Source organism: Anas acuta, chromosome 2, assembly GCF_963932015.1.
Source record: "Anas acuta chromosome 2, bAnaAcu1.1, whole genome shotgun sequence".
NCBI classification, from domain to species: Eukaryota; Metazoa; Chordata; class Aves; order Anseriformes; family Anatidae; genus Anas; species Anas acuta.
In genome coordinates, this window is record NC_088980.1 from 16,222,325 (window position 1) to 16,249,618 (window position 27,294).

The window sequence follows — 27,294 nt, forward strand, 5'->3', positions numbered from 1 at the left end:
AAAAATCTGCCCCCAGAGTGGAACATTCCTCAGAGGGCAGCCTGTTACCAATCTTGGCTCCATTAAAAGCAACCACTCTCTGTCTCGTAATTGACAGCAAGAGCCTAAAGGGATCTATAATTCTCTGACAAGAAACAATTTAATTACCGTAACTGTTGTAACTTGCAGATCAGTCAGCACAGAGCCCCAAGATAAGCTCCGTGCTGAACGTACCTGGGAGCTTCTTAACTCAAGGGCTTTGCCCAGATGAACCCTGGCAGCTTTGATCTAGAGCCAGGCTCCCTGATGCACTGACAGCACCGTGCAGCCCCATAGCCCAGCACCAAGGCTGAAGTCCTGGCCCTAGTGGCCCTACAGCAGCAGCCAGGTGAGGACCAAGAGGCTTCCTCAAAGTGGAGCTCAGGACCACATTTGCTTGATCTGTTTTGCATGTGAAATTCCTCCTGGAGCACATCACGAGTGGCTCCAGAAACGCGATCCCTCGGTATTCCACCACCTGTCGCGTGATGCATGGAGTCGCTGGCATCCTGCATTCATCACTGGAGGAATATTCTCAGGCATCCAGGCTTGATCTGTTCTTGGATAATGCAGATGGTCTGAAATCAGTCTAGATGTAACGCTAAACATTTAAAAATATAGCTTTTTGTTTTGTCTTGGCATGAGTTGCACTCCTCTCTTCTTCTTGGAGCCTCCTAGGGAAGGCACCTATGCCAGATCAAAGTTTCTTAGGACACACAATGGCCCTTTGTTTTGAGAACTGCTACAAATTAGCAGCTGCAGTTAAAATAAAGCATGGAGGTATTTTTCTTAACCTCATTTAAAATTGTTTGGGGGTAATTACCTAAAAGTACATTGATAAAATAAAACAAGGTCCCTTAGGAGTTGCCGATTCTATAGTGATCCCATTCGGCTGCACATTGTTGTCAAATACATGATCAGGACACGATGTGTTTGAGGCAGAGTGGAGCTAAACTGCTTTAACTGCTCACCACAAGACTGCTTCTGTTGCCTCTGGCAGCTGTAATAAGCTTTAATGGTTGTACCCACGGGCTTCTCCCACAGCTAATGAGGAGAGAGGACTCACACTGTATGTTCCGACAGCATGAGGTGGGAAGCCCAAAGGAGGGTATGGCAGCTGTGGTGCTGCTCCTCACTACAGCCCTCAGCTTTAATTCAGCACAGGCAGTGACTGTCAGCCTTCTTGGTGCTTCCATGGCCAAAAAGTCCAGGTAGAAGTTGAGTTGGGGCATTGGTGGGGGGTTATAGGCAAAAATGTAGCTGCCTTTGTCTGACAACTTAATGAATGCTGTTTCCAGCCTGTATGACTTGAATCCCGTCTGGGGCCTTCAGTTTAATTGGTGAAGGCATGATTGGGCTCCAGATGAGGATCTGACACAGCAGTGGCAATTTGCACCGTCCCAGTGAAAGTGTTTTTGGAAGAAGAGGAATGAAGTGCAGCCCAAGGCATCAGGGTTACCAGCTGGCACTCCAGGCAAGCAGGGAACTCTCTGTCTGGGCTGGAAAATTGCCTGGGACTCTCATTTCAGTTGGGTTTGTGCACTGCCTACTGCAATGGCTCAGTAGGCCCTGTGTGTACTCTGTGAGAGGATTTGGGTTCTGCTGCTGTTATGGGTAACAGGACAGACAAAGACATGCAGAGACAAGAAAGATTTGTGATGGATTCTCCTTGCTGTCCTGGAGGTCTTGAGCAAGGCTACAGAGGGGATGTTACTTCACTGCAAAACATGGGCTGTCTCTCACAGATGAACCCTCAAAACCTTGGAGTTCCTATTTTGCTGGAAATATGGGTGTTTAAAAATGATCATTCTGAACAGGAATAATAACAACTATTTTTGAAATTATCTGTAGAAGGGGGAGACAGAAGAAATCCGCATGGGAAATGCCACATAATTTTATTGAAATACAGTTTAAAAACAAACCATATTTTACACTTCCTTAAATGTTGTTGTTATTGCTTCATTACTTTAGGGCAAGTCACTGGTGGAACATAACATAAAAATGTAACAACAGAAGTATTATCTTGCGGTCATCACAAAATCACAGGGAAAGAGGTTGCTTACACTGTCTCACATCCTATTATTTCAGGGCAACAGTAATAATAAACTCAGGGCAGCTGCAACTGAGCATAAATTAGGGCTGTATTTCTAGCTCGGAGTGTCTCCATTTAGGTTGTTTGCATCCAGTTTGGCTCACAGTTTCAGTCATAATTTCTGGTACACATGGGGACAGAGCACAGTGCTGGGGAAAACAGAGATTCAGCTCAACGCTGGAACCCTGGCAGCGACCAAGCCTGCAGTGAAAATAAACAGGGAAACCACATTGCTGGGCAAACTGGGACAAGCAGGCCCCACTCTTCAGCACATGGAAAGCCATGCCCTGAAGCCGTTTGAGGACAGCGGTGTTGTCCTTTTCATTTTGGGTAGACACTGCTATGGCCACTCCTGGCTGGCCCTTCTGGGGGTCATCAAGAGGCCTTGGGTTGCAGGGAGCGCAGCAGGCCTCATGTTACCAGGCCTCATGCTGAGCACGTTGGCAAAGATGAGTATTTTGGCCAAGAGTAGCTCTAATATTGTGCTGTTAACACACAACCAGGACATGGACTTCGGTAACTGGTCCAGGAGAGTGAGGTTAGGGATGCCTCCTGCTCCCCTCTCTGTTTACGAGAAGTGAGTTAATGCGCGCACGGCTCCATTGCACTCACTTAACTTATTTACGAGAAAATCTCCCAGATTCAGATCTGAAGGCATCCAGAGCGCTGCCAGCCTTTATGCATGGTAACAAGCAGTTTCATTCCAATCTTTGGTGCACTTCCCCACTCCCTCATTATTTAAAGTGTGGTTTTACTCTAAAGAGTGACTGTATAAAATTGGCATCTGCTTCCTTTGCAGATATATTCCATGTGTGAAATCAGAATCAGCTCTACTGACTTCAAGGGCAAGAATTTATTTCATGTGCTCCCTTTTCGTGTTGATGGTGCAGAGGTTGAGTTGCACTGTCTCATCTCAGCCAGCAGCAGTACCACTCTTCCATTTTGACCCTAAGCTTTTAGTGAAATGAAAGAACTGTGGCCTATTTCCTTTAAAAGGAAAAAATGGTGATGAGGAAGGTGTTTCTTTTGATACACCGCTGTTAATTCACTAAGGGTATGCACTGGTCGCAAATCACAAGAAAGAACAGACTAAGGGAGATAATCTCTTTTCTTACATCCCTCACCCAGTCAGATACCCTTTATTTCTTGCACAAGTTTTAATGGGGTGTTTTCGTTTCAAGTGCTTCTTTCCATTTTCTCTGCTAGCTCCCCTTGGCTGCTCTGCCTCTTTCTCAAACACACAAGCCTTTGTAAAAGGATAGGCAGTAAAAGCTCTCCCCCCTTCCATGCCCCATGTGTACTTTCATCTTGGGCAGTGACACATACTTGCGTTTGATGTGGAGGTTTCTGTAGGTTTAATTATATGGTTTCTTGTGGAATGTAATAGTTTCTTCAGTTATCAAGTGGTGGTCAATGTGGCTGGCCAAAGACAGTATTAAACTTCATTAATACCTGCTCGGTTGGATTCTGTGCTCATTCATCACTCTGCAATCCCACGGAAGACAAAGAAGGCCCCTGGAGCAGCGAGCTGGAGTACAGCGGCATGCATCACGCAGGGGTAATGCGGTGTAGTCTGCTCTGCAGCTTGTTTGGGGCTGGGAAAGAGACACGAGTAGGGGAACCTCAGCTTGACTTTCATATCTAAAGTGAATTTTTTGATCAGAAAATCAGAATTGCTTGAGAAAAATCTTTGCCAAAAATTTCAGAATCACGTTATTAAATAACTCAGAAGATTTCCCACACTTCTCTGGAGAAATCTAGCGTGGCACAGTGCAGATTTTGTGAAATTTGAGGAAGGATGTTTTCTATGGAAAGGTTTGTTGGGGGCAGGTAAGTTTCAGGAAAATATAGTGAGGAGCTTTTGTGGGTGCTGGCTACCTGATGTGCCTCTGTGCGATGCTCACACAGCACATGGCATTGTCCAGAGTTGAAGGCTGGTCACACAAATTGCAAAATATCTACTTGCACCTTACCTGAAGCTAAACAAACAACAGAAAACGTCTGTAAAATACAAGGAATTTTGTCTGTTTGAGGATTTGAAGACCTGACCATTACAAACCTGGGTTCAGCTCTGCGTCTCCATGCTATAGGAGAGCATCCATGGATGGAGCCTACATATAAGTCACATCTTCCCCACAAACTTGCCAGTAAAACAGATGCCCTCTCCCTGAGCTGCCCTCTGCACCCCTGAGCCATTAACAGCCCCCCTACTTAGTGTGGGGTTTAGAGCAGATGGGCTCTAATGCTGTCCGCACTAAGTCCTGCTCTCTCCCAGTCCCTTCTACTTTATGGCAGACTTTATTACTGCAGCTGTGTGCTGGTCTCATGGTTTCAATGATTTTTCCATAATACCCTCAATCCCTTCCCTGCTCATTGCTCTGGGTGATTGGTTCCTTGCCCTTATATTAAATTATGGTACATTTTTTTCTGCAGCAAACTGCATTATACTGTATTACAAGCTGGTATTTACCATCTGGCCCAGTCACACTAACAAGCCAAGCCCTGATGAATAAAAGACATTTTTCCTCAGAATTTGTACTGCCTCCAATGCCAGTATTCTCTATGGACCTGAAGCACATAATTATTTCATGGGGTATCCTGCAAATAGGTCCAAGCAGATGCCAGGACATCCTACAGACTGAACATGTGGAAATGAATTTGGAGGATTTAGCTTTTCTACAGCACACAGGTAACACAAACGGTCTCGCTCCTTTCTTGCTGCCATCTTATTTACAATCTTCTTGTTGCTTGCTGGTGGTAATTAAAATCTACTTTTACGGGTGCACTTTGCATCCTGATCCTGATCTGCTATTTGACATTGCTTCCAGTTTGTTCGGTTTTATAAACCAATTAGCCACAGGCTTTCCTCTGGAGAGCCATTAATTGCTGACTATCTCAGAACCACTGGACCATTATGCTGGCTATATTTATTCGGGTCTATGAAAGATGTCCAGTCCCAACAATTCGTGACATCTGAACCTGCTGGAGTCCTAAGAACCATAAATGTCCCAAACCCAGGAGCCCCCCATCTCTCCCACCACCTCCTTCTGACAGGGATCTCTTTTAGCCTCATTGTTTTTGTTGATCTGTGTTTGCAATTGAAGTGTGTATAAAAAGATGAACTCCCGGCTCAGTGTTTGGAAGCTGTGGGGGGAGGGAAGGAAGGGTTGTGATGATGCTAAGAAATGACCCCAAGAGGTCAGAAAGCATCTCATTATCCCTGGCTGAAATGAGGTTGCTGCAAACTTGGGCTTTGGGAGTCATTTAAGAAAGGGTAAAGGTGGCCCCAGGTTAGCAGGATACTGAGAAGGTCAGAGTGGAGCAGGTACCTCAGGCTTTGTCATTAATTTGCGTACAAAAACCCTATGGCAAGACACCTTGTTTTAAAAGGTGACAGCTGAAACTAGCAGCCCAGGCAATATGTGTCTGGAGCTCGGTGGAGATTGCTTCTTTGTGTTAACAAATGTGCATTTTCTCCCATACATGGGAATGTGCAACCTTTGAGCCTTGCCTCACAGCTCCTTTACCAAATGGGATACCTCTTAATCATAACAGTACCTATGCACAGAAACATCTGTGCGAGCCCCAGACTTGGCTGCCTTCTTCTTGTCCTAATTTCTGCTCTGTTCTACACCCCTTGACTGTGCTTGCAGTGCAGATTTTTAAATTGCTTGAAGTGTTATTAAAACATGGCTTGTAAGGAAAGAAACAGCTTCCGCAGGCTTAGGAATACAGTGTCAGCAAAAGAAAACTATGTCTATCAGCAGCATAACTGTACGTGTGAAATGATTTCTTGTAAATATGTCTGTACCACAAAAGAAAGCACTTCCATTTGGTACATTTGATATATTTCAACTTTTTTTTAGGGCTTCTGGGTTCTTGTCCAGTGTTTCTACTAGCTGGCTAGAAAAGAAAAAACATACGCATTTAAATATAAAAATGTGCCATTATGTATATTAATAAAATACTCAAAGATACTATTATAGTTTTATAATAATACATTATAAGATCGTTACACTATGTAATGTAATTACAAAAATGTAAAAAGCATGAGCATGCTTTGAATCATTTTGCCTACTTCTGTTCAAGAGCAAGGGCTCAGCCTTCCCTCTTCTGCTCTACAGAACATGGACAAATGATAAACAATCAGCTTTTCTGCTCATCTCAGCCTCTATACCTGAGTGTGAGTGACTTGAGGGATAAGGAAAATCAGGGAGAAGAGCCTGGGCAGAACTTATGGACACACAGGAGAGAGATTTTCTACAGGTAAGATGTTTTCTTGGGAGATACTTGGGGAAATTTGCAGAGAAGCTGTGGTTTTGTATCAGTTCTCTCGGTCACGGACCGAGAAATTTTAGGGAGACAAAGGAAACTACCATGACACAAAAGTGTGAGAACCTCCACAGAGAACAGGAAACCAACTTAATTGGCAGGAGAAATGTGCTCCAATGGGCTTAGGAAGTCAATTCCTTAGACTGTTTACTGGTGAGGGCAAGGCATGAGGTTATCAGAGCCTTATACCCTCTCACTAACTTCTTTTGGATAGTCCAGAGGAGAAGGGTTTAATATTTAATATCAAATTTACTTATCTGTGGGTATTTGACATTGCGTGGGAGTATGATGTACCAGAGTGATACAGCAAGATACCGAAATCACAGCGCACACACAGTACAACAGTTGCAAGGTTCAGCTGGATTGCAATACAGAGGTGATTTCCACCACTGGTTGAACCCAGCTCAAGCCCACTGCTCTCTTCACAGTTCATTTGGTTGCTTGCTTGATTTTTAGACTCTATGAGCCACAAACACACATCCCCCACGCTGGCGTGGCTGGCTCAGGAAGATAACACTCCCTATTGATTGTTTTAGGGAAGACATTTACATAACTAGTTGACCCACTCAGCTGATAGAGCTATTTATCTAAAACAAAGGCCACCCTCAGGTCCCCTTCATGCTGAGATAAGTTCAGCTTCCTTCGCAACAGCTGTGGTTACTTCCCACATGCATTTATGAGCTTCATGAGCACATCATCCTCACCTTCTTCCACTGGAGAGCTCCAATGCCAATCCACAGCAGTCCCCCAGGCTCCAGAGCAGGCCGTGGTTCCACACATGGAGTGAGTAAATAAATTCATGTGTAAATTGTAACTTTAGCAAAGAGACAATATCCAGACATTCATGTTTTAGTGGCTGGATCCCCCCATCTCCAGTCAGTCTTTAGTTGTTATTGACCAAATCACATAGCCCAGGCCAAGCTCTACTTCTGGTAGAAGCCACCAAAGGGGACACGACCTGGGGCACGAGCCCGGGCTGGGAGCTGCTCTGCCTGCCAAGACAGCTCCTCTTCTGTAAACCCTGCCGTATGTGGTGTCCCTGCCCTCCAAATAATGCTGTCCGGCATTTGTTTTATGGGGCGGTCATCTTTCTGGGATTTTTGCAAGCCGTTTTCCCACCTAGAGACCTTACACAGCTCAGATTTATGTGTATTTAGGCCTATTCTCCAGCTCTACAGGACTGCACATGCAGCACAGGGCACCCAGAGCTTTTTTATCCCAGGATGGGGGAAGAGCAGGGAGAGGCTGAAGATTAAATGAGTGAGACCAATACTAACAATCATTTTTTTACAGCATTCTTTTGAAAGAATACCTTTTTACAACACATTTTTCTCCTAAATGATGTGTTCAGGCAGAGGCCCAGTGTTGTAAAAGGACGCGTAATTGGCACTCAGACAGGTCAGAGTTATTGCCTGCTTGGCGTAATTTTACACCTGTCACTGCCGATGTATTTAAAAAGAGTGAAAAAAACTGATCTGGGGTTGTTTCCTTAGCAAGCCTTTGTGAAACATGGTGCAAGGAGGGATGAGGTCTAAGAAACATCAGGTGCAGGTCAGCCAGTGGCCCCCAACTGCAAGAGCCCCAGGAGCATCTGCCCGTGCTTTCACATTGCCTCTTGCCATGGGAGAGGTGCCAATGGCCAGAGGCAATGCCAACACATCCCTCCTCGTGTGGGATAGGCACCTTCTAAGGGAAATTTTATTAGACTTTTTTGTTTTGTTTTGTTTTGTTTTGTTTTCTGGGATTTTCAGAAATTACCCAGCCTGTGGCCTCGGCTGCTTTCCCTGGGCTTAAAATATACAAATGTAAGAATAGAAATCCAACAGTGCTGCCAGCCAAGGCTACCCACCCGTCAGTAGCATTTATCCAGGAGAATAACAGCATAACCCCAATCCTCCTTAACTCACTTTCTGTGCCTGGGAGCAGAAGGCTGGATAGAACCAGTCAAAGACCCTGTCCTCTTCCCCATCACCAGTTTTTGGGTCAAAAGCCAGTTGCAGCTGGCTGGGTTCCTCCACCCAGAAGCAGTAGCCCCACGAGATGCTGGTTGCCCAGCCTTCAAGGCAAGAAGAATTACATCTCTGCAGCCTGTGTGAGACCAGAAGAGCCTCAGGACGTGGTGCTCCGGGGGCTTTGTGCAGGTGTCCTGACCCAGGGGCTGGAGATGGGGGAGGCAAATCAGCTGGAAACTCAGCTCTTGAGCCCAGCTGTGCTAATCCCCTCTGTGGAAATGCTTATCCAGGTACCTCCCTGCTTCCTAATCCTCCTCCTTCATTTGACACAGGCTGGGGGATTTCTGTCTTCTTCTTTCTTTTTTTTTTTTTTCATTCATTCAGTGAGCTACAGACAAAGCAGTTGTCTGCCTATATCCAGCCACAGCAGAGGTGCTGCAGCACCAGGGCAATCAGCACAGCCTTGCAGCTCTTTGCTGAGAAGATTTCATGCAACACTGGTTGGCCAGGTTATGTTATTAGGGAGAAAGTCAGGTTACCAACAGTTGTTAACTCCGTAATGCTGGAGAAATGCTGGTCTTTCTGCACATAGAAATGATGCACCTCTGAGTACAGGCTGGTCAGTCAGACTCACTTTGATTTAAAGTGATGAGGTTTGGCACAATAACTTACTTTGGGTACTTCTTCCTCTCAATTTCTGTGAGCCATTAATTACATTGAATTTTTATTTCCAGATATTTCTTTTTTTCTGCAGTGCTGAGAGCAAGAACACTGCCTTGCGAACTGACATTTGCATTTCTTGCATATCCAGACAGCAAGTCCCTAAGGACACCCGAAACGGCAGGACACTTTGTGGCAGCAGCAGGGCTGTCAGCAGGTCCCCTGCAGCAGGGAGTAGCAGCGCTCAACAAGCAGCGATCCTGCACTTTGCAAACTTTGTCCCTCCTTAGCTTCAACTTTTTAATTTCCTGTGGCTATAAGCAATGTAACGAAGGTCTCACTGCCCCGGGCTGGTCACCGTTACCTTTGTGTTATATTATATTCACTCCTGCGATAAATGTTAAAGACATCGATCTGTTTTTTCAGTTTCTCTCTGTGAACCCTAGCCTAGAAAAGTAGTGAGACCTGCAAGCCCAAACCACCCGAAATCAAGAGGGGCCCTTTGAAAGGGAAGGTTTTCCAGAACAAGCTTTCTCATTGTGAAAGGCAAAAATTATTGCTCTCGTGTGATTTATAGTGCAAAGGCATTCAGTCTTGTACAGCACCTGGAACTCTCGGCAATAATTCAGAACCAGAGCAGCGTGTTGCTGATGCAGGGTATCTCTGCAGAATACACGGCACCAGGCTGCCCGCACATGCTTTACACACCGCAAAATTACCCTGGACGTGCTCCTAATGTGTGTAAATACATTTGCTGTTGTTGGCATAATTCATAAGCACAAAGTGAATGTGGGTACTACGGAACCCTCTGGCTGCTCCAGCACTTCCCCCTCGTTTTCCAGCTGTGACTTGTATCTGCTTGTATCTTCCTAGAAACAATGAACGATGAGAGATGAGAATAAGTTAATTTATGGCTTCACCGTAAATTAAACCTCGGGTTACAAGCATGTAATCTTTAGCATTGTAAAGAAGCTGCTGTATAATATAGTGAGGTTGCTTACAAGACAGAAAGAAGCAGCGTTTGCTTCTGAGCGCCTGCGGCACTGCTCCCTGCCACGCTGAGGCTGGAGGCTCACGTTTCACCCTTGCACCTGGGCAGGACAGGGGATCCCTTGCTGTCTGTCACCTGGAGAAAGCCCTCTCCTCGTGAACGAGGTTTGCCATATCTCACACAGCGCACATCCAGGACAGGCACAGCAAGGCCATCAGCAATGGGGAAAACCAGGGCTGGGAGGGGACGGGTGCCAGAGGCACCGACCCACGGCCCTTTTCCTATACACTGCGTATTAAAAAAAACTCTGAAGGAACCCAAACCACCTTCACCCTCGCTCAGATGTGCCAGAATTTTAAGCCTGCCTCTGAACTTGGTGGCTCCTCTGCTTTCTCCATGGCTCCAGGTCAGCCCTCGGGGCACTGCTGCCTCCGAGTGTGCACCCATGGGTGCTGGGCAGCGCCTGCTCGCTGCCTTCAGAGAAGGCTGCTGCAGAACAGCCCTGAGCCCTGCACCCCCATGTCCCATGGCAGTTTCCTTCCCTGTTCCAAATCTGCACGCTTCACCCCGCAGTCTGGGAGGGGAAGGGATGGGAACACAAAAGGAGCTGCCCCTCAGGGAGTCAGCAGGGATGAGATGTGGGACCAAGACTTGAGAGACCTGGAAGTGGTTCCTGCTCTGGTCCCGGGGTACTTCAGACACGTGGACACTCTCTGGACCTACAGCAATCCCGAATGCCCTGCTTTTTAAAGTCTCTCTATAATGCTAAGCACATTTTCCCCAGTTCTCTGGCCTCGTGGAGATGCTGGATAATTTCTCCTCCATTCAGGAACACGAAAGCACTGAACCAAGCATGTCCAAGCCTTTGCAGGATGATTTCCCGAAGTGTTACGGACCTGCAGCTACAGCTGGAAGCAGCAGGCTGCCATTCCCACCCATGACCTTGCAGCTGCTGGCCCCTCTGTGCTCGCTGTTGTGCCTGTTTCCTTACTGCCCATGTCTGACCTCACTCCTGGTGTGCAGCCCTCCCTCCCATCACTCCTCTTCCAGGTGAACGCGGCATGTCCCATGTTCTCAGACGCCTCTGCTCATCTTTGAATTTTTGGTTCCTCCTTTTTCTTCTGGTTGCTGCTAAAGGAGGAAATCTGTTTTACCCTGGGCACAGCCTCACTGTAAGTGCTGGGGTGAGGATGATAATTACTAAGCTTTATATAGCCGTGCTCTGCACGGTGGACACCCCTTCATGCAGGAGTACCAGGAGGGCCACAAGGGAATATAACAGGAGAAAATCCCCATCATCAAATCTGCTGGGTGGACGAACCCACATGGCAGCCAGTGCAGAGTCACTGCCCCGTGGGGAACCACAGCCACAAGATGGAAAAGGTCAGGAGACGAACCTAACACAGTGCTGGTAGAGACCTGGCAAGATTAGGGTTTATATGTCTCTTTTCCTAACAATGCCATGTATTTTCCCAGCACCATTAGTAAATAGCCCGTGCTATGGCAGGAGGATTTAACACCCCAGATCCTGCCTCTGGGAAGCACTGCGTGCCCCCAGGAGCCAGCCCGGAGCTCAGGCTGCTGGTCCCGGGTGGCACCGGGGATGCCACAAGAGCAGGGTCTGCAGGGACAGTCCAGTGCAGCACGAAAGCCAAAACATGAATCTAGAGGAACGTACAGAAGGGAGAAATGGCCAAAGAGTAGTGCGTTTCAGGACAACTCCTGACTGAGGCTCACTGAAAATGCGATCGGGACCCGGGCAATTTTGCCAGCACGGGTGGCTGGGACAAGCATTCGGTCTCTTTTTTTTTTTCTATCACCAAAAGAAGGCACGGAGTTCTGCACAGAATAATATTAAGGGTTGATTGATTGCAGATTAAGGGCCTGAATAAAAGCTTAATGACGTCAATGGAAAGATTCTCATAGGCTTGAGCCAGCACCAAGACACTGTTAGACTGATGCAACGAGATTTTCTTTTTTTAATGCAATTGTTATAATGTAAAAGCTTCTGTTGGACAGAAATATCTCATAGAAAGAGAATTATACAAGAAGCCCTGAACAAAAGAACAGATTTAGCTGCCCAAGATTGGTGTTTAATCACGGATTAATGTTTATGCACTGTGACGTGCCACAGCAACCTGCTGCATTCAGACTTTGCACTGCACAGAGAAAAAGCTCAGGTGCACTGGGGAAGGGTTGGCACTGGGAACCTGGGCACATCCCTGTGTAAACTAGAACTGTCTCACACAGTGAATAATTTTATTTATGTATTATTTTTTTTAAAGGCTTTTCTGTACCTCTGAAGACCTGCCTGCTGCTGGGTAGACCTGTACCAGCCTGGAGTGACCCTTTCAGCCTCCGTGCTCCCAGCACTGTGTCATGCTTGGCACAGGCATCGCTAGCAGGAGAGACAATGGCCTGGTCCCCTCCTGCCTGTAAGGTATATCACCCATGAGAAGCACACATATAAATGCATCCAGCGTTATATTACAGGTTATTGTCCTCTTTCTTCAAAGCTAAGGAATGTTCATGAAGTGTGTATACATCTGGTATCGGATCAACTCAAGATTATGATAAAAAGATTATTTATAGCTCTGCGTTGACGCTTGTTTATTGTATAGATGACATCACTGTGCAGGCTGTTGCTTTAACTCAACATTTCCCACTTTTATTGCGTTTGTGATCCTGTATATGGCCGCAGAACAAATCATTAAAGAGGATTGCGTGAAGGATAATGAGTACCATAATACTTTTAAGCCTCACATATACTCTTTAGCTGGACTCAAATTCTTTTGATCTGTTAAGCAAAGTTGCACGAAACAGAAAACAACGGATGTTGAATGGCACATTTGCTTGTAATCTCAGATTTTCCAAATCCCTCTGGTGTACCTGTGTTCTCCTTTTCTTCACTAATGAATTCTGACACTGAAACAGATGTTGCCCTGTAAATTCTCTTATATTACTTTATTTCCCAGCAATGCTGCTGCTCCAGATTCACTCTGTACGAGGCAAATGCTCAAGTATGCTGACCCCTTTGTCATGTCTCTCCTCTTCCCCTCCCCTCGCTGCTTTCCAGGTCACAGTGGACTCCATCCTGCGTCACGCACCCGTGACATGGGGATGAAGAGTTTTTAATAGACAGCAGTTGTCCAGTTTCTATTATGGCTGCTGATCCAGCCATCGCTGTGCTTCCCTCCACACTGACCCGTCACTGCACAAGCAAAAAGCCAGTGCACCTCCCATTTCGTTGCTGTGGCTGGAGCCTTGTTTTATATGACTTTACAGTTTTGCTTGTAAAACACCTTCTTTTGCATAGCTGCAGAAAGCAGCCTCTCTATCAAGGGACTTGTTCTGGCCAATTTTTCTTTCTGTGTTCTGAATTTTATGGAAGAGGGAGGTTTTGTTTTGTGCAAAGTAGGAAATTGTTTGCACTGACTCTGAAATGTTTATATAAGGGATGTCACCGGCCCCAGTCTTGGACTAATTGGCCAAATTAAGTCGCCTCAGACTTCACTCGAGTATGGCATTAAGTATATTTGCAATTTAAGCCCAAACAGTGTGGCACAAACAATTTTTATGCCTCGGCAGAACAGATCCACCCGTGGAGTCAGAGGGACTAGCCTGTGGCTTGTGTGTGGCTACACAAACCGGGTTAGGCTGGGCCTCTCATTCCCGTTGCCCATTCAAATTTCTGAGAAAAGGCCCATTTGCCATATCAGAATACTTTAATCTTTTTTTCTTTTACTGAAAATGAATAATGCCTGATCTTCTCCCCACGCTTCATTTTTCTTTTCATTTTCCTTCTGCTGCTCTCTAAATTTTCAGAACTTCCTTCTTTTTATGATGTCTTGAAAACTAAGGGTAACAAAGGGAAAAGTGAAAAAAATAGAGAAAAGTGCTACCCTGTGGCCACCACTTAGTTTATTACATTTGGCAGCAAAGAAGAAACTCAAGGCTAAACTATCACAAAGTTGAAATACTAAAATATTCCATGCAAAAAATGCAAGAATGTTCACCCCCGATTTGCAAAATGAAAATATTTTTTAATTCCATTCTGATTACTTTTTATATAACTATGTTTTTGTTTGGGTCTGCATTGTTTGTTTGGGTCTGCATTTGGGTCTGCAAGAGGAAGGTTCAGAGGAATCCCTCTGGGTCCAGCAGCTGGTTGTGACGTGGGAGGAGAGACATGGCTGTTTGTCTCCCTGCCATGGGATGGGCCTTGGTGGCCAAATCCTGTGGTTTCCCAGAAAAATGCATGAATTCAGAGGGAATTCCTGGAGGTGGCCTGCTCTTTACCTCTTGACCAGCTCAGAGTGAATTAGTTTTTCATCACCTCAGGCCCACTGGGCACAGTTAGGCACGATCACCAAGGACCCACAGTGGTGGTGGCCTTCTCTTGATCCATCACTGTGGCATCACAGGGAAGTGATGACCAAAAACTTCCCATCACTTCGGGCTGTTGCACTTTGCCTCTCCTGCTGTCATGAGAGAGGCTGGCTTGAAATTGTTTTGCCCCATGGATGTGCAGGCAGACAGGACAGCATTTTCCCTGCTCCCAAGTCCCTGCGCTACGTTAGGAAGGCTTTTGGCAGTGCTGTGGTGATGTTTCCCATGATGTCAGCGATGTTGGCTGCCCTGGAGCACGGGACATGATGTGGTACCTACCATCAGCATCTCTGTAGGTGCCACAGAGGGGAGCTTTCCTCACAGGAGCTTCTGCGTTCACAGTCATCTACCCCTAAGCACCAAAAATCCATGCTCCAAAGTCCTCATTTTCATAAAACCAAGGAGAGTTTTGCCTGAGTAAAGGATTGCCATAAGAATCGAGCAAGTGCTTCAGGGTCTGCTGTTCTGGCATCTTCTCACCGTGCCTTGGCTGCAGCCTACATATGCTCAAGGGACACTTCCAGAACTCAGCTTTTGCTGCATTTGGCTGCGAGCTGTTAACCTTCCAGCCCAAGATCATATATGTTTTGGCTGAGGGACACATCACATGTAGCTTTACGTCACAAATGGTAGTTTGCCAGTGTAGGTATAACTAACAGACCAGAAAAAAAAAAAAAAAAAAAAAAAAAAAAAAAAAAAAAGTAACTACAATAGCTTCAATTAGCCTCAAGCTAAGTTGTGGATAGAATATTAAATAGACCACATTTTTCAGAGTGTATAGAGAGAATTAAATCTGTGGCTGGGGAGTGGCTCCAGACAACCTGAGGGGAGCTTTGGAAGGCTCATTAGCTTGCGATGCTGATATCCAAACTTTGGCTTCGTTAGGCTGTTCAAGCCCCAGGAGCATTTCCTGGGCTTACACGATTTAGGCTTAGCCCGATCACTCCTGTACTCAGTTCCTGACTTGAGGACCCTCGATGGCAGATGACACCCCGTTCTGCCCTCAGGATAAATAGGGTAGCTGTGCACACAAGATGCTCTTTGGGGATTGGGGCCATTTGGGTTCATTTACAAGCTCTGCTCTGGTTTCTGTGGAGTCTGGCTTCTCTGTGTCTTGGTTTCTTGCCTGCAAAGTGGGGATAATAATAATTCCATCTCTCTGCCTTGTTTTACTGAATGTAATAACTTTAAAGAGCAAAGAAACTCCTCTGGCAAAACAGGCTGTCAGATCTTGATGCCACTTAGGACTAAGAAGCACTCATAGTATATTTCAGCAGGCACTATAGAGAGCTCCGTATCAATCAGACACAGAAAAGCAGCGAGGAATTTGGGGCAGGGCAGGGAGAGAATGGAAAATCAGGTAATAATAATCATTTTTGGACATAAAGAGTCACAGAATCATAGAAAAATAAGTGGGAAGGGACCTGAATGCTCCCTCAGTATTTTCCATTTCTCCAATTTTTTTCCTTCTTTATGGATTTTTATCTAGTCTGCCCTGAGTGATGTCCAGTTCCCCACATTTCCCTGCCTTGCTTACAAAAACGGCAAGGCGCAGCACTCAGTGCCTGGCTGAAGTCAAGCCTCTGGCCCTCACCCACAAAGCCTGCCAGCCCATCACAGGATGAATTTTACTCAATATTTCCTACAACTCCTTCTTGACAAATCCGTGCTGAGTGCTGTTTATTTTCTTGCCATTGATTCAAAGATTTCTAGAGGATTAAAATGAACCTGGCTAGTTTGTACTTCCCTGCTCTTCCTCCTTAGAGGGACACTACATTTGTTCTTTTTTTATAGACTTTCGAGACCCCTCCACTTTTCCAGAACAGCTTGGAAGCCCAAGCCAATGGGTCTGTAATTGTTTCAGCCTGTGCCTTATGGACCTTGTGCTACGACTAGTTAGACATTCCAAATTTGAAAATAGCTGAGTTCTTCTTAAGCTGTATGTTAACTACTAAATGCCACAGCCTTGCCTCTTTTCCTCTAACATGCTGGCCACCTTGTTGTAGCAAAGGCTGGCACAAAAATGTACAAGAAATGTAAGTCTTTTTCCAACAGCAGCATCCATGCTGAGCTGTGGACCAGAGCTTTCCTTGGCCTTGTTCTGTGTGTGATGGCATCTATCAAAGAGCTTCTTCTTCCTCTAGGCTTCTCTTGGTAGCTGCTACCTGACATGTACCACGATCTTTGTTGTCCCCTCAGGAAGGACCTTGGTGCCCAACAAGTCTTGCATTCAGTCATCCACACGAACTTGTCTAACAGAGCTGCTGCTTCTCCTTACAAACTCAGTCTCCTCGATGCTCTAGGCCATCACTGCTTGCAAAGCCACCAATGCCATGTCCCTTTCTGAGATGTTCCTGTTTGGCTCCAGCCTTGCCTCTTTCCTCCAGTCTTTATGCTTCTTTATTCACTCAAGATGGATTTCTCTTTCTTTCTGTTTCCATCTAGTGCCAAAAGCCACTGTTTTAGCCAAGTTATTCTTTACCCTCCCATCCTCTCCTAGCTGGCACATTTGTCCTTGTGGCCCCACTATCACTTTTTTGAGGAAATGCCAGCCCTCCCTGGCTTCTTTTCTTTCTCCCCTCCTCTGGAATCTGTCAAGCAGTAGTTTCCTCCATTTATTTATCCTTAGCCATGCAGTCCTTGCTGACAGACTATCAAAGAAGTTTGGTGCATGTCCTAAGGACATACTTTTTCATTGCTATTCCCATAAATCAAAATGAAAATCCGGACCCCAGATTAAAAAATGTAAATCTTGCTTGTCTTCATTAGGGATTCCATATAGACTGCGGAAATTTTCAGTCTGAGTCTTAGGGATGAACAACAATAAAAAAAATAAATAAATACAAAGCCAATAAATAATATAATGTAGCTTTCCAAACATTTTGGCAAAGTTTAATAAATCCAAGTTACTTAGACACATGTTTATTGTATAACTGTTTGTAGGAACATGGTATATATCAAAAAAGTAAAACTTCCTTGCATTCCTATAGAGACATATTGTGAGGTGTGAGGAGAATGTCCCAGTCAACAACTGTTCTTTGCTTTCAAAAGCTGAAATATTTTCTCATATAAATAAAAGGACAAGCCAGTAAATGAAGGTCATTTCAGTGGAGAAAAGTAACAGCTAATCCTGGAGTTAGATTTTTCATTGCAGACAGCATTTTACAACTTTGAAGTTTCTTTCATTCCAGAATGAATATTGCAAATGAATCCTAATTTTGAAAAAAAAAATAATATATAAGATGGTTAAAACATCTTGTGCTAACAAAAATGAAGAGATTGATTCAAATAAGCTTTTGGGAAGAGGTTATTGTTTATAATGCAAAGAAAAAGAATGATGATATCCAAATAAAAAAAAAATGTTCGATGTTATTAAAATTATATTTCCATCTTTTTTTCTTCAGTTGATTATTTTTTTTATTGATGGCCAAAAGTATCCTCAAGACAGTTAACTGTAGTCAGCATTCTGCAAGAAAAATCTTTCCATTGGAAGACTTCCAGTCAGGTCTCCATTTCAGCTCTGTAGAACATATAATTGATTTTTCCATTTAGTTTGAATCTATCAGATGTGTTTAAATCTGTAGAATGCTGCCTGTTTGATGTGGGTGACATATTTTATCCATTTGAAAGAGTAATTTCTCATTTCCAGTTTTCTAAGTGGAGTTTTGCAGCTACTATCCACCATCTTGCAGAAAAAAGTCCCAAACCCTTCTGAGAGCCTAAAAAGGAGTAAGAAAACCTCATATCCAGCTCCATTATTGTATTGTTAGCCAGGATCGGAGGTGTGGAGCCACTCTGCTGTGATGGTTTGCCATGATATTTCCCATGAAGATTCAAACAGGAACTGAGGGTTACGAGCTAAAATTGCTTCAAGGTAAGTTTCAGGGAAGTCCCAAACTTTCAACGCCTTATTAATGTTGACATTTCCATTCTTTGAAAGCTTGAGGATCATTACTCTCTCTTCATATCACTTCATCATTTTAGTTAGAAAGTATGCATGATTAAAAGCATCATCAAGCTGTTAGCAGAGGACACAGCAGCATTTGTGCTTCAGGAACTGCAAGAGAACAGGACAGTGTATTTCTTACTTCCTCTTCTCTCTGGTTCGAATTTCTCTTCCCTTGCAGCAGTGCAAGGGAAGAGAAATACTTTACTATGTACCAGCAGTGGAAGGAATATGACAACATCAAAATATCAAACTTCACACATGTACAAGTTACACTTCTGAGTGTTTCCAGTGTTTCCTCGCAGTTTTTAAATGGCACAGGCTGAGCACAGGTTTGATGCTTCCCTAGTCTGAAGATGGACACAAGAAAACTGCTGAGTTATTTGCAATCTTTGTTAGAAATTTTACAAGGTTACAAAACAAACAACAAATTGTGGCTATTTTATTCCACTGCAGTTGCCGAACAGTCTATCTAAGCAGCCTGAGAATTTTTCAGGAAAAATCAGTGCCAGTTGTATAACTCTTGGCTACAAAGAGTCTCACCATACATCTGTCTGGACCAGCTCCAGGCCTGATGTGGGAAGCTGTGTGATCATCCCTTCAGTATCTTCAACACACATGCTTATCCTGCTTCTGATAGCTTCAGAATAAACAAATTCTTTCATGAAAGACAGTGTGTGAATATTCCTTTGGATAATAGTTTGGTGCCAGTTAGAGAGGAATGTTTGTATATTTTTTCTAACTAATAAATACCACCATGAAGGAAACTTTAAAAGAAAATGGTTCTTTGCTTGTTTGGTTACTCAGCAACTGTAGGCAAAAGGGATCCCAGGACACCCACTACAAGCTGTCTGCATGGCAGTTAACTCAGTGTTTGGTTATCTCAATGAAACTTTTCTTTAACTACCTAGATGTCATTTGCAACTGTCTCACCTGCTCATTCATCAGCTGCATTGTTGCAATTTTCATGTCACTCAGATATAACAATGAATGGGAAATAAATTATTTTATCACTGTCAGAAAAAATGATGAGAGTAGCACACCAAATATCTGGTGAGATAGTGTGTAAATACAGACCAGCTATTACACGGAAGAGAAAGAGAGAAGTAAGAAAGCAGACTTTCCTGTGCACACAACTTGCTGGACAATTCCCAAACACACAAGCTGGCTGAAGTAATGACTGGCAGGGAAATGTTCTTACATGGCACGACCACAGACCTTGCTCTGGGAAACTAATTTCTAAGACATCATTAGTGGCAGGAACTATGGAAATGAACCAAAACCCATAATGGTGACCAAAGACTTAGGGCATGTATAGGATGGCAAAATAAATAAATAAATAAATATATACATATATATATAAATCCTGTTATATTATGACACCTGGCCTAAATCTTTGAATCACTCACTGTCTGGCTATTAAGAGGGCTAGCACTTCTTTTTAGGAAAGCTGGGGTCTGAAGATGATTGACTGTTGAAAGCTGATGCAAGCAGGGCCTATCTGAAAAAAAAATACCTGCCTCACTGTAAAACACCCCTCTTTTGAGAGAAAACTCATGCCCCCAGTTAAAAGATACTGATACCTGCAAATACTTGTGCAAAGTGTGAGCTGCCTTTGACACATAGAGAAAAAGCAGGGAATGCTCAACTCACCATCTACAACACACATGAGAGGAATCTTTATCATTTATGTGTGTCAGAAACACTATTCCATAGATTTTTCAGTTTACTGAGATTGGTTTTAATGGACTTGTTCTGGAAGTCTATCAATTGCCAGTATCTACTGAACCTTCAGTTGGGGCTTTGCTTTCTCAGTTCTATCCCTGTCATCCTCTGTTGGAAATGCTCAAGTCTTATAATGATGCAGTCCCCTACACACTCTGTGTTTGACATTGAGGTAGAACATGGGTCAGCCAGGATCTTCAAGCCATACATCTGAAAGGAACCTGCTTATCAGCTTCTTCTTTCTGATAATGCAAAACAAACAAGCAAGCAAATGAAACAGGTAATTAGAAGACTGTACCTTCATAACTGCTGTTGCACAAAGACCATTAGAAAATTGTGCTGATGAGTCTCTTACTGAAGAAGAACCAGATGACACTTCTGATCCTATGCATGTACCACACAGATAGCTGCAGTCATTGTCACAGAAGCAAACGGAGAGACGGATGCACTGTGATGGTGGAAACCTGCTGTTCCCAAAGGTGGTGATTCCACATGGACTTGGAAGCAGCAGTGAATAGTATATTTTTTAATGCTGCTGCACTGTTACACATAAAATGAAAACATTTATTTTGCAGTAGAAGCTCTCTTCTTTTATCCTGTGCCAATTTTTGTTCATGCTGATTTTCCAGATATGCTTGGTTTTACTTTGTTCAGCAAATCAGTGGCCTATATTATTACCCAAGGTCTGCAAAGTAACATCTTTAGGCATATTCCTAGGATTCACTTGTTTTGGAAGGAAAAACTCTTTTCTTTCAGAAGTGACCCAGCTCATATCCTCCAAAACTCTTCCACGATCCTAATCAAAGCATGGCACGTGGAGATGTTTGCTCCAAGTGCCCCATTAGCACTGAGATGCTAATGGTGACACAGCCAGCATGTGCCTGAGCCCAGGGGTCTCTTTCCTCCCCTTCATCCAGCATCACAGGGGCACTCAGGGAGCTGAGGGAGACTGGGTTTCCCCACTTTTATAACCTGTCTGGCCACAACTTCTGACAGTCGTAACACTGATGGCCTCATTTTCCAGTTTTAACGGGAGTGATGATGGCCTCCAGATCCATGAAGTCTGGATCTTTTTATTCCTTGAGCCCTAAAAGCAAGCTGTGACACCACAGAGTACAAATTAAGGTTATTCCTCATTCTACACCCATGTAAGGACATTTGTCACGAGGTCTCCCCTTGCAGAAACCGAGGGGATATCAGCACAGACCCTAAGATCCAGCTGCCGGCCCCCCCAGCACCTTGAGGCCCACCAGTCCCTGCCGTGCTGCTAGCGACCAGAAAGAATAAGCACTTAGGCTGTGACTGATTAAACAGGGGTTACGGAGTATCTGAGGAGCTTGCCAAAATGCCTCATGATTAATCAAAATCTCAAAAAAAAAATTCAGGGAATCTGAGTGCTGCGAAATCTCACTCTGTTTTTCATCTCCCGGGAAGGTAAACAAACGGGCCTGCTCCACAGCACAGCTTAACAGGCCCGGGAGGCCGTGAAGCCAACAAACCTCACAGCCTTTCCCAAAGCAGATCCCTGTCCCTTTCCTGAAAACTGGTTTTTAGCTACCATGGCCTCTCCTCAAGGCCCCCTGGGGCATCTCCCTCAGCCTGGCCCCTCTGTCCCTTCTCATCCTGCCTGCCACACACCACCTCTGCACAAGACATGGGCAGAGGGACAGGATTCCTGCAAACACAGTGTTTTTTGGGCAGGGAGCAGGCCTGTCAGGCCATAGAAGTGAGGGTAGCTGGGTCAGGTCATGTTCATACTTCAGGAAGATTTACTGGTGGTGAAACTCAGCTTTTTGGTCGACAGTTCCTCCATGCTCTTTCCATTCTCTCAAGTGATGAAGCCTGAAATATTCCTCCCCTGGGCTGCCAGCATGAAATGCCCCCTGAATGCCTCCAAGCATCCCAGGAACAGGGCAGCTGCTGGTCTGCCATTTATTCCAAGAAGCTACCAGAGATCCAGCAGCCAGCACACTCCAAACACAGGAGATAGGCAGGAGACAGGCAGAAGATCCCCTAAATATGTTAGGAACACAGGTGTGTTAATTTTGGACAGGAGATGGTGATACCAGTTTTAATTGTGATGGGATTATCTGAAAGCGAGAGAGAGCACCACGCTTGTGGTGTCAAGGTGCTGGGCCTGGGGTCTTCCTGCATCCCATCCATTCCTGATGATGCTTCAGGGAGGCTGCCCTGTGCTGAGCTGTTTGCTGCAGGCTATCAGGTGTCTGCTTCGTTATGCATTGACTGCAGTCTGCTGATGGTGGCTGTCTGTTTCCTGCCTGCACACTGCCCTCAGACACAGGATGCTGGAAGCAGCTGGGAAAGCAGCATAGATGCCAGCCAGGGACCCGGTGGGGTCGGTTTCTGCCCCCAGCCTGGGGGGATGCCCTGCACTGAAACAGAGGGAGATGCCGAAAAAGCTCCGTCACACACAGGCTGGGCTCTCTGCTTACACAGGCTGGATAAGTAAACACGCAGACAGAATAAAGCCTTTTTCTTTTAATCATTTAAATTCGCACGTCAGTGCTTTGAAGTTTAAAACAAACATAGAGGGGAGATCATTTTCTGCATGGCAACACACATGTTGGGAAAAATTGGGGGCTTCTGAGTAAATTGCATCCTTATCCAAAAGACCAAGGGCATTGACACGGTTCTGCATGCTGTGGCCCTGGCTGGGCCCAAAACTGCAGGTGTCAGAGGTGTCCCTGTGGTCCCTGTGAGGCACTCAGCATCACAGGAACTTTTTCTCCTTGTGTCTCTTGTATGCTTGGTGTCCCACAGCACCTCTTCACAGCCACAGCTTCTGTAGCCACTCTGCTTGGGGAGCATCTTTTTCCCCACAGAAACAGAAAAATGAAATGTAATGAAAATATATTGTTTGCTGAAGTTTTGCTAATCTGCAGAGGGAGCCAGAAAGGAAATTCGTACATGGGTCCTCATTGACATTGCAAATAATATAAACTCCTTATTTCCTCCACAGCTGGCTGGAAGCTTGGCCTCCTTGACACAATGAGGGGAAATCTAATTTTCTGTTCATCGTGTTGTTGGAGGTTCTCGTTTTTACAGCTGCTATTTGAATCCCCCTACTTTTAATAAAAGGATCTTGTTTCTCCTTCCATGCTGGTTACCTCCCAGAAAAGTAAACCTTTGGAAGATCTGCCATGCCACCCCCAGCTCTCACACCCACAGTGCTCAGAGCAGGCATTGAGCAATCAGCCCAGAGTGCACATCCCACTCTCTGTACAGCATCCCTCACGGCGGGGGGCTCGAGACCTCGCACCCCAGCCCTCCTCCCCCTGCCACTTCCCAGCACAGCGGCCACCCCCAGGGACTCCTCCACAGGATGATTGAAAGCAAAAACATTGGCAAGAGCCGGTCTGGATGTGCCTCAAATATGTGCCCCATGATAGAAATGCTTGTGGTTATCCCATGAACCATCTTCCGGACAAATGTTTTGAATTATCTGTTTCCAGGAATGAGCTCTTGGGAATGGCCTGTAGAGGCCTTCCCAAAAGTGTTACCCACCTAGAGCCAAGCGGTAGCCCTGCAGCACAGGTAAAACCCCGCTGCTGCGCCCTGTTTTCCCTGCCTGCAGCCTCCAGAGCCCATGCCTGTGTTCCCCTCGGGATGTGACAAGGTCTTGTTAACAAATCGCTTCCCACACAGCAGAGCTTGATCCACCTCTCCAAATTATCACGCTAAGGCTCTTGTCTGCAGACTGTTAAGAGCCGCCTAAATTAATATTGAGCAAAGTCCTTAGTGTGCTATGATAATAGCATTGGTTAATAGAATTAGGGGAAATATATTCAGAATAAAGCTGCTGTGTGTACACAAAGGCAAGATTAATACACCATTGTCGAGCCAGGGCTAAGTCAATAAAGTGGAACAGATTGGGAGCCAGGACAGCAGGCAGGTAAACATTAATCTGTATGTGTGATGTGGAGCTGAGAGACCAGATGTTACTTGAAACCTGTGCAGATGCATGGGGTGCAGGGGAGGGCACCACAGCCGCTGTTACCTTACACCTCCTCATGCTGAGCAGGAAGAGCTGCATTCTTTGTGATTAACCCAGCTTGAACTTTGAAATGTGACTCCCAAATATTTGCAAGAAACTTGCAACTAAGACAAAGGTTTGGGGTTTGAGAGGTCCTCTGATTCTGCAGCGTGCAGCTCACTTTCTGCAGGGCCTGGGGCCAGTCTCTGCACCTCCTGGGACCTCCTTTCCCCATGGTCAGAGCACGATTACCCTCCAAATGTATTTCCTTCATGTGTCTTATTTCCAGGGGGAATTAGTATGGAATTTTCAGAAGGGAAAAGCAACAAGCCAAAAGAAGAAATATTAAACACTAAAACTCTGGGGAAGTTTTTACCTATTTCAAAGGAAAAGAGCACAACTGGTCACAAAGGAGCAAGCAATTCCAACTTCAAAAGAAGTGTTTGCCTAAATACCTGGATAATGCTTTGTTACCCAGCTCATGCCCACAAATGCCAGTATTTCACCACATCCTCTACACCTTTTTAATCTGCTGATCAGCGACTATTGTAATAGCAGGCACTGTGTTTCCAGGAACTACACCTGTAAATTTCTTTTGAAGAGAAAGAAGGACTTATATTCCAAGGACTTTTACAGAGACACATGCCCCAGCTTTGACCAGCCATTAAAAGAATCCCCATTCCTTCTCTCATCCCAGAGCAATCACCAGGGTCCCCAGACGATAAGCAGAGCAAGGAGGGCCCCAGTGATTTCATCCCCCATGGGTGCAGCATGCCCATCGTGACAGCAGACATGGGGGAGGTCCCAGCTCCCGCAGCACACATCTCAGCCAGCACAGCCTACTTATTTTACCCTTGTGAAAGTGCTTTAACTTAAGAATAAAATATTGTTTTACCCTCTGCCCTGCTGCTCAGTGTAACTCTAGCGTTAGCTTCCAAAACTATAACAAACCTCCTAAACAAACAGGTTTTAAGCTCTGCTTCCAAACAAGGCTGGATAAGGAGCAAGCAAGCTGAATGAGGTACAGTTCATTGCCCTTTCCTTGCCCTCCTGCCCCCCAAAAGTGTGTGGACGGGCAGCCCTCTAAATGTCCATCCAAGGTGGATACACCACGGTAGGGTGTGCTGAGAACGGCTGGCATGTGAAGGAGGTCTCCTGGAGGGACAGCCAGCTCTTTTGTGAGGAACGCAAAGGGCCGAGGGACAGGACGTAACTCCCACTTTTACAGCTCACACAGAGCTGAGTAACGGGGATATTTGACTCCTCATTTGCACAGGGTGGGGAATAACGTAATCTCTTGGAGCCAGCACAAGGTCTCTGATGTTTTAACCTGCGGGGTTTGAGTGAATCATTTCCCGGAGGTGGGCAAAGCGGCCCTGCTGTGGCTGCGAACAGCTTGGGTGCTCTGGGCTGTGTCACCTGTGTGACAAAACCGGGCTGAAGAAGTTGATTTTGCAAGGTGCCAAAGGTTGTTCAGTCTCTTTCCAAGGTGAGGGTGAGCTTTCCCATCATCTCCCCTAAGAGCACAACCCTGGAGGCCAGCAGAGCAGGAGGGCAGGGAGGAGAGTGAGGTTATGGAAACTTCCCAGGGGAGGGTTATTGCAGAGACTGAGCAGGCTCTGGTATATCCAAGCACAAGTAAACGTAGCAATGTCAGACCCAAGTGCCCTGTTTTGTCTCATGACAGCACCTTCGCAAACATCTCAAACATTTGTTTTCCTTTGTGCAGCCTCACATGCCACCGCGCAGCACCAACAAATACAAGCTCCGTACTTTTTAAGCACAGCCTTATGAGGAAATATTGTTACAATGAGCCACAGCTCAAGCCTGGCATGAAGATAAAAATGAACGCAGGAATAGCAGGCAGGCAGGAGTGTGAGCAGAACAGCAGCTGCAAGGAGAAGAGAGGCCAGGAACAATTGTAATGGCTCCTGGGAGCCCTGTGGGGGGAATCCTTCCGATCAGAATTCCTTCAGATACCAGGAAATTCAGGAGACCTTAGGAATAACTTGCTGTGGAGTTGGTAAAAGCTGTTTTATGACTCTCTGGACTAAGACATCAAAAACTAAAAAACTAGCAAGTGATTTTTTTTCTGAGGTACAGTGAACGGTGTTACTGCTGTAGCACCATCCTCAGCAGAAGGAGCTGCCACCCTGCAGCAGGGTCTGTGCCATGAGCAGGAGCTTTGCAGACAGAGCTCCCATGAAATGGTGGCTATTAAATCCGGGCCCTTGGATATCCAGCTGCTCTGCTTGATATCCACGAGGCCCAACTTCAGAGATCAGGTGCTTAGCATACTCCAAAGTTCACATCTTTTTTAAGACATCCCCATTCCTCATCCCAAACCACTGTTTTGCACATCCTGGCCTCAGGTCTCAGCCTTCTCAGCAGGCCCTTGTGCCAAGGATACCAGGCTGGCTGAGAGAAACAGTTGATGGAGACACCATTTTGTCCCAAAGCCATGGATTTCATTGAGTTTAGGGGCAGAAGGCCACAAAACTACCTGATGATGACACACTTAGTAAAATTTTGCCTGGTTACTTGTCACTCAAGACCATAGGCATGAGTTAGACAAAAGCACCTAAATCCTGACCTAAATCAGCACCTAAATCCTAGCACCTAAATCAGGGAGCTGAGCTACTGCTTGCTGCCAGCAGAGATTAGGATTCACCCTACTAACAGCAGCACCCGGTCCCCTGACATTTGCATTACAGCAGCAAAGGCAGGGCAAAATCTCCCTTGGGGGAGCGGAGTGATGTTATTCTGACGTGGGGGAAAAAAGCTTCACTTCTGCCCCAAACTAGCTCTCCAGTATATGAACAGGGAGGACATCAAAGCAAGGGAATTCTTTGTTCATTTCACATCCTGTCTCCTCGGGACTTACAAGTCTTTTTCCCACCCTTGGGTCACTCTGTGGCTCCCTTCTGAGCCCTCAGTTGTACTTCCATATCTGAAGTGCAGACAAAGAAACAGCATTGCACAGGGCTGTGTCAACAGGCACAATGTCCTCCCTGTAAGAGAAACAGGAGACCCTGGCATGTCCAAGATGTCCTTTAGACCCTGTTTTGCCCCAGCTCCTGCTAAGACCCTGAGAGCTGCTGCTGGAATGACAACCCCAGGCCCTCTCCGAGCCACCACCCTACAAACCCATGCCTCCCACACGGGGCTTGATGCTGGTTTCTCCATCTCCATTTG